At 42.8% G+C, this 12824-nt stretch overlaps 1 protein-coding gene across 1 annotated transcript in view; it reads left to right on the plus strand.

Annotated features, from left to right (window-relative positions):
• The first annotated feature begins 846 nt into the window (after window positions 1-846).
• Window positions 847-12824, plus strand: part of BCL9 (BCL9 transcription coactivator) — an 81930-nt gene continuing 69952 nt past the window's right edge. Inside the window, exon 1 of the mRNA XM_034989843.1 lies at window positions 847-1129. The gene's annotated coding sequence lies outside the window, so the exon portion shown is untranslated. The remainder of the gene's footprint in view (window positions 1130-12824) is intronic.

Below are 12824 nucleotides of genomic sequence, written 5' to 3' on the forward strand. Positions count from 1 at the left end.
AGCTCCCAGAGTTTACACTACTTGTTACTACTCTCTTTGCTACTGCTCTCTAGGGTTTCTGGAGAAAAAAAATCCACTTTAAAAATATCCTGGGTACAAGTTGAACCCACAGTTAAAGTTTACTCGCACATTTACACATTTCATGGTTTTATTTTAACTAGTAGCTCAGGTCTATGTTCAATTATGCAGGGAAGCAAGACTGGATCCTTCGGGAACCAGTTTTTCTCTACTATAGAGAAGAAAGGCACCTCACCATTCAACAGAAACCCCCGGGCTGGGTCCACCTACGCTCTTCTCTCCCCACTCCCCCAACCTCAAGCTGATGGGACCTTGCTGTTTCGTTTGTGGCCATTTATTTCACTCTCCCTGGAGCTCAGGCTGCCTCCCAGTGTGTGTCTGTGTGCACACGTGTGTGGCCACTGCTGTTTTTCCAAAGGGCTCACCTCTCTTCTGCCATTTTACCAGGACACGGGAGGCTCTCCCGCTCTCCCGCTCCCTCTCTCTTTCTCTCCCTGCCCCCAACTCAGCCTAGGCTTTTTCCTGTCTCTTAACTCCACCAGTGCAGCAACTAGCTGAGCTGCTTGCGTGAGAGAGAGAGAGAGGAGAGACAGAGAGAGAGAGAGAGAGGAGAGAGAGAGAGAGAGTGTGCTCGCGTGTGTGTGTGTGTGTGTGTGTGTCTGCGTGCGCAGCTAGGCCAAGCCTGCAAGCCTGCCTGTCACTGGAGAGTTTTAGTTTGCATTCAGAAGAAAGGAGGAGGGGAGACAAGGGGGGAGGAGGAAAAGGTGGAGGGGGAGGAGTGGGGGGGGGCACCGAGAAGGGAGGGAGAATGTCTTGTTTGTGGCTTGTCAGCAATTGCTTGAGACAAGCTTCCATGTGTGAAAGCTACTTGGCATGAATGCCTGGGCCGTACCAAGTGTCACCGCAGCAAGAGGGGGAGTCAGAAGAAAAACAGATCAGACCAGAGCAGACAATAGGCCCCTAAAGTGTTCCCCCTAAGTTGCTTTGATGTTGTCCTAGTGTCTTGATACCAGGAGGCCAGGGATTGCAGGAAAAGGGTCTTTTTTGTCTTCATTCACTTTCCCCCCTCAGTTTCTGAAATGATTCTCCAGAATTTCTCCTCATAAAAAAGGTAAGAGCCCTAACAATTCCTTCTTCTGTGGCAGGCTCGTTCGCCCGTGCCTGGAAGTGGGGGTCTCATTCCTGCGCTGCTCAGGAGGAGCGCTGGGGTCCTGCCGTTGGAGCTCTCGCCTTGCCCCTGCAAGTCTTGCAAGGCGCGCGGGGCTGGGGATGGCCCCTCTTTCTAGGGAACCCCAGTAACACGATCTGTGCCTCTGGGTTGGTGGGGGAGAAGGGGTGGATGGAGAGGGCTGGGAGGAGGGTCTGAGGGTGGAGGTGTGAGGGGAAAAAGAGAGAGAGAGAGGGAGAGAGGAAAAGAGAGGGAAGCCTGAAAGAGGGAGAGAAGGGCAGAGCCCTCGTTCAGAGCAGCCCAGCCTGGAGCCCAAGGAGGCCTTGCAAGCTTGGAGCGGTGGTTCTCAGGCTGAGCAAGGGCCGGCTGGGGCTCTGCTGAGTGCTTGCAGAGACTGCATCGAGCTCCGTGTGTGCGAGGGTGTGTGTGCGTGTGCGTGTGCGTGTGTGTGTGTGTGTGTGTGTGTGTGTGTGGACTTCCCCCACACTGCCCTGGCGCGCCTCGTGAAGGGGAGGAACCCCAGTCCTTATCACCCGAGCCCAGACTCCCGAGGCAGAGCAGCAAGGCAGGCGAGGTGGGAGAGCAAGAGAACTCTGCCGCAAGACAATCCAGAAACTTTTCCAGTCTCAGGGATTTCTCTGGTGGTAGATACTGTAAAGGAGCTGTGGGAGAGGGGTTGGGAGGGGGGTGCCTCAGTTTCCCTGTCTGTACAATCCAAAGAGCTGAGAGGGGATGCTGCATGTCTCTGCCTGGGATTTGGTGAAACAGAACAGATCGTCAGGTCTAAAAGGCATGGAGAAATCTTGAAGCTAGAAACACTGTGGAATCACCAAGTAGAAGTGTTATCATTATTCTTGGTCATCATCATCATCATCATCAAACCATCATTAAAGACACCCTGAGACAAAAAAAAAAAAAAACAACCCAAAACCGGGGAACACAGATCAAGTGTCTGAGCATTTCTAAGGAAACAAAAAGCCTTTTTCCACCTGTTGGCTTCTGTCCTTTTCTCTTGTGTCTTTTCGTTAGATTTATTGGCCGATTTGTACAGAGAATGGGGTGGGAGGGGTTGGGTTTTCCCCTTTCCTCCTCCCTTGTACATATTTTGTTTAAAAGAAGGTCAATGTAAGATGCTTGAGAGAGAAAATGTGCCTCCTGTTATAGTAGTTTATTCAAGACCTTGTGTTTCCTGGTGCTAGCAGGGCTTCTAGACACATCTGTAAACTCTACCTCGGAGGTTAAAGATTTTTATTGTGGCTTTTAGAGATTAAATGAGATTTATTTACAATTGCTGTTTATCAGAGAGTAAATATCTTACTGTGTGTGTGAGGGTAAGAATGTGAAGGCTGTTTACTCACTGGCGGTTTTGTGGATAAAACCTTTTGCTTTTTAAAGTGACATCTTGAGAGGTGGGAATAGAAGGCTAAAATCAGTGCTTAATACTCATCTTTAAATTTTTTTTAAAGAAAAAAAATGTCTGCTTATTTTCTTGAACTGTGGATTTCCTTTCTTCTCTTCTTACACGGCGATTGCTTCAAGGCTTTCAGTTGTAGCTCTCTTTGAATTCTCTGGGGGAATTTCGCTTTCTTACCTAATTCGAGGCTTTCTGTGACTCTGCTAGGTGTCCAAAAAAATCTGCAAAAGTCTAGGAGGCTGTGTCTCCTTCCATTCTACCTGCAAATGTTTATCATACTGACTCCCTGTGAAGCTAGAGATTGAAGCAAGGGGCCAGCCCTGGTGGAGAATATTTATGTTCTTCCCTTCGAGGCCTGGAGAACCTGACTTCTGGGTGTGAGAAAGGATGAAGGAAAGATACTAATTGGCCTGGATCTGGCAAGAATCACCCTCCACACACACACACATATAATGTTTTGTGGGAATAGAACTGAACTTCGTATTTTAAAACTTAATTTTTTCCCCTACTTTTAGGCAGATCTTACCATGGTTTGTCTTTGGCAAGATTTCAGGTTCCAGATATCTTCCTAAAATGTTAGAATTTCAGAACTGCAAGGGACAAGAAAGGTTATTCATCAAGTTCTAAATGAGGACACTGAAGCCCTGGAAAGATCAGCAGTGACCTGAGGGGCTCAGTGAAGCATCTGGACCACACCCTGGGGTTCGGAGTGCCCTGAGGGCTGTCACGCCAGCAACCTTACCTGGCCGCCACACTTGATCTTGTACAGCCCAGCACTTGGGCCTGCCAGAAGGACAGGCAGCTTTTGGAACCTGCTTGCTGTGCCGGACGATAGCAGTACATTCAGCCCTGCTCATGGCACGTGGAGCAAACAGGGCCACTGCGCGTCACAGCGTGAGTGCGCGTGAATTCATTCCTGTGTTCACTTGTTGATTCAAGTAATACTGCGGGGGCATTAACTAGGCACCAGGCACCGTGCTGGGCGCTGAGGACACAGGAAAAACTAAGGCAGACGCGCCCTTGCTCTCAGGGAGCGTGTAGTCTTGGTGGTGTAATCAACATTAACCACATGGTTAAATTGGCAATTATGATAACGATAACTTATACTGAACAGCATGCAGACACTATAATAGGTCAGAGCATAAAGTTGTACAAGTAATTGCCCTAAATTTGTAACTGGACATAAGCTAGCTGTCCTTTTCCCTTGCCTGAGTTCTCCCCCCAGCCAACTCCCATTCCAGTGGAGGCATTCCTATTCCTAGAGCGGCCCAGTGTTTCCAAAGACAGTAAAAAGCACCCCCCTTCTTCACACAATGCAACAGAAACACAAGTAGTATCTATTAACGCTTGTACTCTTAACTAACTCCCCACTCCTTGTGAGTTGGTCCCTGGAGCAGTCATCTCCGTGGTTCACATCAGCTCTAGCCTCTGCACACTGTGAAACTCTACTGGGCGTTGCAAAAGACATGTGGTTAGTGAGGCTCTTGTCTCATTTCACTTACTCCTTAGTTTCCCCAGTTGATATGAAACACTCAGCTGCAGGAAACTCCACCGTTATCACAGTCATCTTGAAATTCCAAAGACAATAGTGTAATGAAATGGCTTTTTCCAATTCCTCCTAACAAGGGCACATGTTTATAAAGGAAACAAAATTTTACAGCCTCTTCATCTTACCATAGTCCCATCTTGGTTGGGTTGTTAAAATCTTACCGGTTTGATCTCCCAAAGTAGGAGCATCCGCCATCCCCATTTTGGTCTTGGGTGGAAAGAACGTATGGTGGAAATGCCTGTCGTTTCCATGCAAGCAGACTGTGTTCACACTTGTATCACCATTTTCTACATTGTGTGTTTCTCTAGTACTCAGAGGAGGGTTGTCTTCAGTGGTGTCAATCTATCTTTTTTTTTTTAGACTAATTTAGTAGTTTAAAAGGAAGACAGACATGCCCACCCACACATAAATCATTGGTTGGGTGCCTATACTTTGGGAACCTACACAAGTCGTGTGATGAGCAAAATACGAGTCATTTCTATGCACCCAACGTTGTTACGCAGTGAAGTACCAGCTGGCCTACGTTGTAGCGACAGCCCTACCCAGAGCTTGCCATCGTCATCTGCATTTGGCACCTGTGGCCACTGCCTTCTCCTGTGAGCCGTATGACTTCATTTGCAAGTATTTGATCACTTCCGACACACTCTGCCCGCCCCGCAATGTGTTACTCACTGGGGCGCTGCCTCTGGGGGAGGTAATCTGAGTCGGCTCCAGCTTCCGAAGAGTAATCTAAAGAGAGGAGTGAGCCAAGTGGGGAGCTAAGATGTGGATAAAACAAGGATCTGGTTGAGGAAGAAATTTAACAGAACTGGGGAGCTAGACAGCGGTGATCAGGTCATCCCTAACTCTAGGGGAGTAAAAATGAAGATTGATCACATTTTAAAAGGTGCATGATGTGGGTTCTGCGTGTAAATAAGAGTGTGAGAGCCCCTAGTCCTGCCGAAGGTTAAAACCAACACAACATGTGGGACATTCTCCAGACTTCTTTATTACAAATACTGCTTTTGCCTGCAGCTCTAGTGAAGGGAATTTGTGTGTGTGTGTGTGTGTGTCCCAAGAGACATAAATATAAGATGTAAAATGGAAATCTTCTCCATTTCTTTTAAGCCTTGACATTTTAATGCACTTTAAAATATCTGCTCAGTCCTCTCTTATAATAGCCCTGTGAATTAAGTAATACCGTTATCCTTCTGTTATATTTGAGTAAGGTTATGTGACTCACCCAAGGACTCACAAGAAAATAAGGGGCAGGATGGCTTGCTGATTAAATCTCCCTGTTAGGCCAATCTCTTCAAGAGATGAGAAGCAAAGAAGTGAGGCAGTCACCATTGATATTCCAGCCAAATTTACTTCCTTTCTTTAAAGACTTCAGATTTAGAATGTTGATTTAAAAAGAAGAGTCCCCAATTCTAATTGAATCATTACGTGTTTTATACAAGTGCATTGGACCAGCTTCTGGTTTTGGTTTTGCCATTCTGTGACCTAGGACTCCCCATTCTGCTCCTCTGTACCCCTGTAAGAATGAGGGGCTGGGCTACCTCACTTCTGTTTCCTTCCTGTTATTCTGTCTTTCTCTAATTCTGTGAATAGAATGTTCCATGGATCTGGTCTTTTGATCCCCTTATACAAAGCCCAATTCGAGAACTGTGGTTCCCAAAGGGGAGATGTTGTGAGTTTTGTGGATATAATGGCATTCATTCCTATATATCCCAACTATGTTGACATTTTGAAGTGAAAAGCACAATAGGCAAAAGTGGGGTTTTAATTTATGGATTTGAAGAGAATTGGCCAGTCAGCATGCAGGCACATGTGCAAGGGGACTAAAGAACCATTTTCAAAAGAATAGGCTGTTTTGAATGCACATCTTCATGTATAATAAGTATGAATTCAAAATGGATGGGCCCTGGGTACATCTCTTAGCTTCACTGTTCTTACTGCTTTCTCATAGAAATTGTGCTATTCCTTTTTGTACTGTGGGCTTACATATTGTTTTGAGGGTGCAAGGGACCAGTTTAAGCAACTGTAGTGCTGATGATACATGCTATGTGTTAAACACTATGCTTTGGGGGATGACAGGGCTATGACGATCTTTATGATATGCAACTCCTGAAGGATATTGCCGAAGACTTGCTGATATGATGTGTGATATATATATATGTAATATACCTTCAGGATGTGAGTGATAAACTGCTTCTGAAACGTGGCCAGGAGTGAGACAGACAGGTTGGAGAGTGAATGATGTTTTTATTAAGCATGTTTTGTATGAGTAATTCCAAGCACTATTCACTTGAAACTGGTTAAATCTTTGAAAAGATACCATTTTAAAATTGCACGTGGTAGCTCTTAATGTAATTTTCAGAATCCAGAGTAAGATCTTCTACCATGTTTTACTAATATCATCTGGCTTATAGCAAGGGAGACAAATTGAAGGCTGCTTTGAGATTAGCAAACCACTGACTTTCTTTGAATTGGTCTTATTTCTGTCTGCAAAAAAAAAGTATGTAAGATATAATTACTTTATAACTGGAGGAGGGAATTTGGAAGACCATATATAATAATTTTTTGACTTATACTATTCCTTTATTCTTGGTTGCTTAAAATTCCTGTCATTGGATATCTTGCTTAACTTCATAAAATCCTAAGAAGTAACTACACAAGAGCAATATATTGACTTTATAGATGGGAAAACATGAACAGGTTTGTGAAATGATATACCAGCAAGTTTTTTTGAACATAAGAATATATTCTATAGAAATATGTGAAATGTGATTATTGGTGAGTGCCAAACTTACAGGAAAAGGAAATCATGTTCTATATATGCTATATATTGTTGCTAATCTAACTTTTAATGATCTAAGTAATTATCAAAAGTATTTTTATGTTGTGTGTTAACTATACTAGAATTAAAATAAAAAACTTTTAAAAAAAGTATTTTTATGTTATTCACTTAAAGATTCAAAATGCCTCTAATCAAAAGCTTTGGACAATTCACAGTGCTCACCATAGCACTGTGAATTGTGCAAGACTGTTGAATCACAGATCTGTACCTCTGAAACAAATAATGCAATATATGTTAAGAAAAAAAAAAAGAAGATAGCAGGAGGGGAAGAATGAAGGGGGGGAATCGGAGAGGGAGACAAACCAGGAGAGACAATGGACTCTGAAAAACAAACTGAGGGTTCTAGAGGGGATGGGGGTGGGAGAATGGGTTAGCCTGGTGATGGGTATTAAAGAGGGCACGTTCTGCATGGAGCACTGGGTGTTATGCGCAAACAATGAATCATGGAACACTTCATCTAAAACTAATGATGTAATGTATGGGGATTAACATAATAAAAAAATTCTCAGGAAAAAAAAAAGCTTTGAGAACTTTAGTAATTTCCATGAAAACCATAATCATTCTTTTCCTTGAAAAATAAATACACAAACTCAAAATTAACAGTAATGGCAGCTGAAAGAAGCCAAGCCATCATTTGCTCGGAGGAGAAACTTGGGAACCTTGAGGTCGCTTTATCTTGTCTAATACTAGATACACTGGACTTTCTGTTATCATTGGGGCTTGTGTAGTTAGTGTATGGTTGAGGAGAAAAATTTTGCTTAAGGTGTGTGAATAAGGAACTTTTTGAATGTGGGTCAAGGGCATACTTGCCTTTTCTAAAGATGCCTGGATTGGTAGTTTATTGTATAGAAGTCCATGATATACTGGGGTGTTAAAGTCAACCATAGTCTTTTTTTAAAGATTTTATTTTTATTTCTTTATTTGACACACACACACACACACACACACAGAGGGATCACAAGTAGGCAGAGCGGCAGGCAGAGGGAGAGGGAGAAGCAGGCTTCCCGCAGAGCAGGGAGCCCGATGCGGGGCTCGATCCCAGGACCCTGGGATCATGACCTGAGCTGAAGGCAGACGCTTAACCGACTGAGCCTCCCAGGCGCCCCTAAGTCAACCATAGTCTAAAGAATGCAGGGTTTTAGCATCTGTGCTAATGCCCGGGCTTCTACCTTTGCTTGGACATCCTTCTGTCTCATCTTTTCCAAGCCATCTCCTGCTGCTCCTTCAAGACTTATCCTGGGTATTTCTTCTGGGAAGCTTCTTAGACCCTATCTCTGTTCCTCCACCTCCTGGGCTGGGTGAATGCTTATGTGGCCCTTACCACACGGTGCTGCAATTGGCTGCCTCCTGCTCTGGGCTGTAGCTCCTTCAAGGTTTGGGACCGTCTTTAGTTTTTGTACCCCCACGGCCTAGCACAGGGTGAAACAGAGCAGGTGGTTAATAATTGCTGTCAAGTGAATAAACAGCTCACAATGAAATGTAGCTTATTAAGAAATTTAACTAAATACAAAAAGAATGACAGGTAAAAATCTCAAATTACACAACCTTATGTCCCACGTTAAAAAAGGAAATTTCTTCTGTTAAGATATTCACCCTTCTCCCCCTTGGCAAAGAGTAAATCCTACATACAAAGTATTTTGAATATCCCTGAGTCTTTCCTTCTCGTATGCTCGGATTTTCTCCCCTAAAACTTCTAAGTCCTCTTTCTCATTCTTGGGCCTTGTGGTTCCTGTATCTAAGAGTGTATTTTTTATGTCAGAGGATCATGGGTGATAAATGAGTGGTGAAGTTTGCGTTGATATTTAGGTAGTGGCTGAATAAGAGAAGTTTCTTCTACCTCAGAAACAGGGAAAATAAAGACATCTTTGAGAGAGTCTGGACTATCAGAGGGTAGGATGGTGAATGCCTGTCTTCAGGAGTCTGCAGCTGTGACCCACCTGAAACAAAGAAGGGGACAATACAATTGAATCTTCATTTTCTAAAAAAGGTTTTAAGTGCTGACCCCTCTAGAAAAGGCCTTCTGGTTGCAAAGAACTGACTCACTGTGGTTTCCTCCAGGAAAGCGGCATTCACTGTGAGGATGCTCACAGATGGAACCTGAAATTAGAACTGGAAGTCTTTCAGGTCCCGAGGTAGCTCTAGGAGCAACCTCTTCTGCTATATCAAACTTGTTCTCTCACTGTGTGTTGCTTTACTTGGGCTCCTTTGGCTACGTGCTGGTTTGGTCTTCTAGCTGGGCTCTGAGTAACCTCTCTCAATCTCAGAGCTTTTGCTTACACCTGGTGTTGCTTCTTTGACTTGCCAAGACTGCCATGTCCAGAACCCTACCCTCTCCACCCTCCTCCCTTTGTTTCCTCTTCATGTCTTCTTTCCTTACATCCTTTCATTTGTAATTTCCCCTGATAATTCCTTCATTCTCTCAGATTTTCCTAATTCAGATACCCAAGAAAGAATCCAATAACCCAACTCCTCTTTTCATTGCCATTCTTCTAGGTCCCTAACCAGCCTTGCCCAAGGGTCAGACATACACCTCGAGCCCAGGGGGTTGTGGGCGGTGGTGGAGGGGTTGTTACTTGGTATAAAACTGGGTTGCCTTTTAGTAGGAACTATGGAAGGGCATCTTCCCTTTCATGTAGGTGGCAACAAATGTATTTGACATATCTAATATAAGTCCATTATGGAAATATAAGAAATTAAGGATAACCAGATTATTAAAAATTAAAATGTTTCATGTTTGACACTTATATAACGGAGATATGAAGACTGTGGGAACAAATAGCAAATTTATAACCAGCAAAGAAATTAGGGGAGGGAAATGTGTTAGATTTAGTTCTTAGATGAGTGACATCATTTCATGCATTTATGAAAAAGCAGGAGTGTATGAATAGTGAAAGTGAGAGTATATTTTCTCAGGTCCCCGGAGGCTGGTTTAAAAAGCAAGCATAATCCCCAAACTGGGGACCAGGATGGGGATAAATAGGAATACTAAGCTTCTTAGGGAGTCTCTGCTTATTCTTCCCGCCTGTATTTTCTTTCTCTGCTTCCTATTCTGTTCTTGATCCCTGTTTAGCTTCTGGAACAGTCTGTCATGAACTAGTGATGTGACCTTGGGCTGGTTATTTATTCTCTCTGAAACTCAATTTACTCATCTGTAAAATAGGGATAATGATTATTATTTCAATAGCTTATTATAAGAATTAAATTAGATGGCATAATATATTTAAAGTGACTGGTACACATTACCTAGGACGTAAGAGGTGCTCAGTCAATTGTAGCAATTATTCTAGCACACAGGAAGGAAGGAAACATTGACTGAACAATGTGTGGGGTAAAATTTTGCTTGCTATATCATGTATTTCATGTAAGAATCCTGCAGGACTTGTATTATTATTTCCACTTTATGAACAAGGCTACAATGTTAGTACTTACTTGAGTATGTGCTAAGTGCAGAACACTGAGTTGAACCCTTTCAGGTGTTGTCTTATTTAAACCAAGCTATGTGCTACTTATGTTTTCATCTCATAGTTAAGGAAACTGAGGTCTAGAGAGTTTAACTTGCCCAAAGCCATACAACTAGTAAGTGACAATCAGAAGTTGTGTGTAAGCCTGTGGGAACTTAGGTCTGGCTCACTCCAAAGTTTTCCCAAGTCACGTAGTGGATGAATGAGAATGTGACTGTATCAAGATCCGGGTCTTGTGCTGGACAGTGCTTTTGTAGTTCACTACCACAGGTCCACGCTGACTGAACGACAGATAGCGGTAGGCACACGTGTGCTCATGCTGCATCTGAATCTGAATGCCATGACTAGACAGACAAGGGCAAATTTTGGAAAGGGTACAAAGAAAAAAATTTTAATAATTACAATACATAAAAAATAGGGGCTCTTAGACCTGATGAAATGATTTAACAAGACATGTTGAATGTCTACTCTGTGTCAGGCAATGAAAAATGAACTTGGCATTGTGGGAATGCAAGGCAAGTAAGGCTGAATTCCTACCTTTAAGGTTCTTTCCTTCTGGTGGAAAGAGATAGATGTTCACACAACTAATAAAGCTCAGAGCAATGGAGCAAAGAACTGGGGTAGTCAAGAGAGAGAACAGTTAATTTGCTGGCAAAGGGAATGGTGGTAGAAGGCACTGGGGAAAGCTTCATGCAGGAGACAACATTTGCAATGGTCTTTGAGGGGACAAACACAGAAGAACAAGAAGCCTTCTGTAGTTTCCTTCTTCTTCATACCAATGGTTTTATTAAGGGGGTTATGAAGTAGCTAGTTATTGTGGTAATAGATAGACAGTTAATAGTATTTTCAAAGATTGGGTTCTTTGACCAAATGTGGAGAAATATCTACCCTTATTAATCATAAGCATATATTTGCATTTTCCTGGCCTGCACTTACATGTGTCTGTATTGAAGGAGCCACAAAATGGAATCCTGTTTTCTATGCATTCTAGGTTGAGGATCTATAATTGCCCAGCAATCCAACAAGAACCTACAAGTCCTTCAAGTGGCCCAATGGTACACCAGCATCAGCTTTTGGTTGTACTGCGTGGTGTTAAGTAGTACTAAGGTACTGGCAAGTGGGTCATTTATCCATTTAAAATCTGGATTGGAGATTTTAGTCTGTGACTGGGGGTTCCCAGTTTTTCTTACATACAATACCAGGTCTTCTGAAAAAAAAATTGCTTTGTTTTGAGCAGTCCCAATTTAAAACATTCCGCCTTGTCTTCATAAGTATATTCATGATTGGTAATCTATGTGTTCGATTGTTATTTAAGTTGTGAATTAAACTGAGTTTCCATGAGAGGTTACTCATCCTGTTTCAGGAGGCCTGTAGACATCTGCTCACAGATTTTGTCCACTTGAATGATAACGCACAAACTCATCTTTGCGGTGTTAAGTAGAAATCTAGCCAAGATCCCTTGTTTTGGTTTGGTTCTTTGCTTACGTCCCCTTTTTTCCAAACTGTGTTGATGGACATTATGCTCAACCTCCCTTCAACGCCTGGCTCAAATGTCACTTTCCTCACAAAGTCTTTCTCAATTCCTAGAGCCTGAGGAATCTCTCCATCCCCATGGTGTCTGTCCGTGTTAACTAGTTCTTTTCTTGGCATGATCATAATAGCTATACATGTTCACTATCACAAATCCCTTAATAGGTGGTGAACAAGAAGGCGGGGCTTTAGGTTCAGTTCACCTGTGGATCCCTCTAAACACCCAACATGGCCCCTTTCCTACAAGTAGTTGGTGCTCAGAGATGTTCACTGAACTAAACTGAATTGAATTCTGGGTTTCATTGGACTGGCTTTGCATATGGTAACATTGATGTCTGAGCTCTGCTTCCTTTTTGGAAAAGAAAGGTTGCTTTAAAAACAAAAGGCTTTTAGCTGATTTAAGGATGAAAGAAACCATGTAATATAAACAGTAATTGTAATTATTATTAATAAACATATTAAAATATCATGAACTGATAGAATTACTTCCATGCTTGCTTTTGCTGGCAGGGTGGGCAGGCCCGCTAAACTAACTGGTCTTTTCCATCTGTAATATCTATGATTCTTTGAAATTTTATGTAGACAAGTGCAAGCTAATGTACACTGGAAGGAACAATTGAAACAGCTCATACTCACTGATGGGCTCTGAATTACTCTACTTGTAAGTGCTCAGGAAAAAGATCTCGGATTCATTGTGGATTGCTCAATGGAGACATCTGCTTGCTGTGCCGAGGCAGGCAGAAGAATGAATGAGATATAATAGGCTGTATTAACTTTGAGAATGGGATAAAGAATGATGCAGAAAATAATATAGTGCACATAATTTGGCATTGACTATTTCTGTA

Source organism: Mirounga leonina, unplaced genomic scaffold, assembly GCF_011800145.1.
Source record: "Mirounga leonina isolate KUSES-001 unplaced genomic scaffold, KU_Mleo_1.0 Mir_493, whole genome shotgun sequence".
Taxonomy (NCBI): Eukaryota; Metazoa; Chordata; class Mammalia; order Carnivora; family Phocidae; genus Mirounga; species Mirounga leonina.